At 35.8% G+C, this 5006-nt stretch overlaps 1 long non-coding RNA gene across 1 annotated transcript in view; it reads right to left on the bottom strand.

The window, feature by feature from the left end:
* Positions 1–5006, bottom strand: part of LOC128248892 (uncharacterized) — a 143907-nt gene that overhangs the window by 1188 nt on the left and 137713 nt on the right. The gene's annotated exons all lie outside the window — the stretch shown is intronic.

Raw genomic sequence — 5006 nt, 5'->3', positions numbered from 1 at the left:
GAGCGAGAATTCTGTTCTTAGTTTGTCTGACGTACCAGTTAACACAATCTTTTGCACCGCTTGCATTGATGGTAAGCCAGGGATCATTCTTAAATAATTATCAGTTTCTGTTTTGATCATTCCAAATGCTCCTACAATCACTGGTATTGTAACCGTCTTCAGATGCCACATCTTTTCCATTTCGATTTGCAAATCTTTATACTTTTAGAATTTAACAAATTCCTTTGCAGAGATATTATGGTCACAGGGTATGCTCATGTCAGTCACTAAACAAATTTTATTGTTTTGGTCTTTCACAATATCTCATTTATTAGCTTTGATATTCCGGTCTGTACATACTAGGAAGTCCTAAAGAATCGTTACATTTTCTCCCACAGTTACAGCCTGAGGGTGGTTCTTGTACCATTTGTCAGTAGTTTTGATTTTATGAAGCCTACATATTACCCAATGTAGATATTGGTCAACTCTGTCATGACTTGATTTATACTCCACATGAGATAAAATCAGAGATTAGATGGTCCACTTTTTTCAATTCCATCGTCTGAGTATTGTCACACTGGGCCTATTCCATTTTCCATCACATTGGCATGCTAGTTCCTGGTCAATAAGCTCTGATCTTTAACAGCCTAGATAAAGCCTTCGCTCTCTGCCTTTAACTCCGAGCTCCGTTGCCACTGATGACTTGTTTCTGGTCTACATCAGCTTGTTTGCTACGGACACATATTTGCCATGCAGAGGTTTTTGTTCCCACCTATCAGCCAATTGTTCAAACGCATTTTGCTTTGCTCTTGATTTCACGTTCCTTGCAACTACAGTTGCCGCACTTCCATCATTCTGATGCTGTTGTTGTTGCTGTTGTTGCGGTTGAGGCGGCGAACTAGCTGAATCGTAACCACTCCTCCCAAAATATTTAACGGCATTTCTTCTGCATTTTTGGAGTTCAGTGCCATCGAGGTCGACTTTGCCTCTCCTCTTTTCGGGTTCGACAACATAAGCACCAGTCGGGCACTGGGGGCGATCATATCGACTTGATCTTTCCACTAAAAGTGCTGGCCTTGAACTAAAATTTGAAACCATTTTTATTATTAATTTATGTGATTCAGTAATGGATTCAGGGCACAAAGATTCAGTCCTTGTATGGTCTTTTGGGTAATATGTACTTGTATATTTTCACCCGACCACATATCTCCATATATTGGTAGTTTAACTCTGACAATCTTCGTGTCATGTGTTACAACATTAACACGTGGCTAGTAATTACAAACCAGACTTCAACGATGTCACCAATGACTTTTAAAGCTGGCCTTATTGATTTTTCGTCACGTATATTGCTGGATTTGTCTAAGAGGGCAAATTCTCCAGATTCATGAGAGTGTCGTATAGAATATAGAATATTTTGCAGTGGTGTAATTGTTAGAGTCAAATCGGATATCTTGCGGCTACGTACATCTCCAGTTCAATTTCATTTCTTATAAAGGAAAATTTCTGTCAGGAGACAGTGAAAAACAGTCAACCACTAAAATGGTTATCCTGTCCATTTATGAAGAAACAATTAAAAAAATACCTGCTGAAAGGTTTTTTCTCAATTGTATTTTTCAAAACAAAATAGAGTGCCATATTATGTCATCTCAAGCACGATGTTGAAAATTCGATACCGCATATCAGGAAGAGCTACCTACAAATGGAACTTTGGAAATGTAGAAACAAAGGCTTTGTTATTCTCTCTCGCTCGTCTGATAGCTTCGAGAGGCCGACAACTTGTTTTTGTTACATAATAGAATCATTAGATTTCTATTTGTCTGTGTACACTATATCCAAAGATTATCTGTTGCAACTCATATTTTCAAAAGATGTTATTGATCTGGAACTTAAATTACTACCATTAAGACAGACAGAGATACATGAATTCTAAAAAGCAAGCCTGTATGTGTGTGTGTATGTGTGTCTGTGTGTTATTGCATTCGTTTGAGTGTGTTGCTTTGTTGCTGTTTTTTTTTGTTTTTTTTGCCTAGGACAGCCCTCAACCATACTATTCTCTACAGATATGTCAATATTTTATAAATAAAAGCGAATAGATTTTGCGGCATAATATTTTTATCACTCCACAATTTAACCGTATGATTGTTTCGGTGGGCGTTCCGCGTCAAGTACTTTAAAATTATATGAAAGAAAATGTTCTTAACATAAATTGTTTTGATTTGCAGCTCGTTTGGGCAAACTCTCAATGCTGAATACTTCCTTTATGAAAATAACTTTTAAAAAGTTTATGCAGTTTAAAATTGCTAGAAAACTGCTTCGAAGCCTGATAAAAGAAAAAAAGATGTGCGGACAGATTAGTTGTTCAAAACAACAACATGAATTCAAAGAAGAAGAATATCTGTCATGATGATGATATTAATAATAATCATAATAATAACGACAATAATGGTATTAGTAATACTTGTGAAAATAACAACAAGAACAATAACAACAACAATAATAATGATAATAATAATAATAATAATAATAATAATAATAATAATAATAATAATAACAATTATGAAATCTATTATTTTAACACTAGCACAACAGATGCGGGTAACATTACAAGGACAGTTTGCAATTTTTTCTAGGAGGGTTACATAAAAGATGAGTGAGAGAGATGAGATAAAAAAAACATACATACTATACAAAATATGTGAATACATCTATGAAGCAGTCTTCCTAATGGAGAAGAATAACCAACCAGGAGCAATCAAGGAAACCCACATACCCAGGAACATCCTCGTCCCCCACTAGAAATAATGCACAAACTCTCCAATCTGCAGGCGCATGCTTAATGTTGACCTATTTTTGCATCCAGCTTTTGACAAATTTATCGAGTTAGAATGCTTGTCTTTGCACCCTCAATTCGTTTCCAAGTGGAGATAATGGCATGATGGAAGAGGAAAGTGAATAGTCATCAATCATTTTAACCTTGTCCAACTCACAACCTCATTCAGCATAGTAACTAAACAGAATAGCATAACCTACCCTGCTTTAAAAAGGCCGTGGTAGGACGATATTCACGGTGGACTCAACCAATAGCCAAGTGTGTCCTGCACGAGACAAAAGCTTTTGACATCACTGCAGAAGTTACAGTGCTCGGTCACTGTAAGGTGTGTGCAGTTGGATTTTGTCACTTTGCGTGCATCTCGATCGATACTTCCTGGCGGCATTTCCTTGCATGTACAGTTTATTTCCAATTAACCGTGTCCCTTGGTAGCACTGTTAAGGTAAAACAAAAATACAAGGAGCCATTGGAAGTCGGCATTGAATCTTATTTTGCTGTACTTATGTGAAATAGTACGATAATACAGCCTGGAACGAATAAGGAAGATTTCTCTAAAATACGACATAGGTCTCTAGCGTGACGATAACCTAAATATCACCTAAAATATGTATGGACATGAACTTGACAAATTCAGGAAAGGTCTATATTTAATAAACTACCTAGGGGTATTAAATCCGAACAATAGAAAGCACTATTCTATGGAAAACCAAAAGAATTATCCTCATATAGAAACCTAAACTAAACCAGTTGCCGTTGATGATCAAAGACCAGTCAACGATACATAATATTATCTGACAAAGGCATATTCAACCATGTAGCACCAATGAAGTACTACAGGGAAATGTGCTCAGAGAGTAAACTGCTGTACATTCTTAAGATTCCTCAAACAAACAAAAGAAAAATCATCTGGTTCAACCCACACATTACCATAAATGTAACAAGTGTAGAATACACTTCCGTAAATTTTTTTAGCTTGCACTTTCAAGCATAATACACATACTTATAAAGTATTTAATAGGAACAGCGTAAAACGTAGCTACAGCTGCACCAAAGTTAAAAACCATACCTTCCAATCATAAAACAACATTCCAAGTATCGAAAACGCATAGACACAAATATATACAACCGTAGCAGAATAAATATACCCATCACATGCAAATTTTACATTAATAAATAAAATCTACGAAGCAGATGTTCAGCAGGCTTTAAAAAGCATTTATATGGGCACTATTAGTGAAAAGTTCAGAAACACACAGTACACAAAAACAAATATATTCACACACAGGAATATACTGCAAATGCATCATTTCTGTCAGAAGACATTGGGTGCGGGATAAAAGGGAGCAACATATCTGAAAACATATAATGGGAAATACGAGAATGCACATCATCCTGCATAAACTGTTCTGAAATCTCTCTTTAATATATATCAGATAAAGAAACCATAATCACACAGAATACACAACTAGAAATAACAAGAATGATAATATCTCACACTGCAGATACCAATAGAAATTATTCTTCGAAACACTGTCCGTACTCCGAATATGACACGCACGTGGACCACGATCCCTCACATAAAACGAGAAGGGAAACAATCAAACTGCAGCTTATGAAAACAAATTAAACATAGGTTACACAATACTTTGAGTAAATAACGAAGTAAATATATAGTCACTATATGCCAAATGTATAGCAAAATATGCATAAGGAGCCACACTGAAACACAGAGGAAAGAAATACACACCAAAACAAAATTTACAACAGAAACAGAAATCTAGAACATACTCTGGTTCATAAACGAATACAGAAATATAAACACCACCTTACAATAGTAAGAGAGAAAGAGACAGAAAAATAAAGACTGAACGCAAAGCGCAAACCGATGAAAACATACTAGCATGCGACCATACATACAGCACTGAATATTTACTAGCAAGGGTGAATTGAAACTGTTAATGCTTGAAGATCGCAGTGGCATGAAACTCGTGTCGCTAAAAAACAAACTGTTCCAATGAGGCCTACGCTATACACCATACATGTCGCATTTCGTTGTTTTCCTTTCTTCGAAATTCAACACTCTCGTGTAAATACATACACATGCGCATGCGCGCACACACACACACACACATATATATATATATGCATAAATTTGATTTGCGTGTGTATTATGTATATATATATATATATATAT

Source organism: Octopus bimaculoides, chromosome 10, assembly GCF_001194135.2.
Source record: "Octopus bimaculoides isolate UCB-OBI-ISO-001 chromosome 10, ASM119413v2, whole genome shotgun sequence".
NCBI classification, from domain to species: Eukaryota; Metazoa; Mollusca; class Cephalopoda; order Octopoda; family Octopodidae; genus Octopus; species Octopus bimaculoides.
The sequence above is the reverse complement of the archived record's forward strand: the minus strand, read 5'-3'. Positions and strand labels throughout refer to the sequence as shown.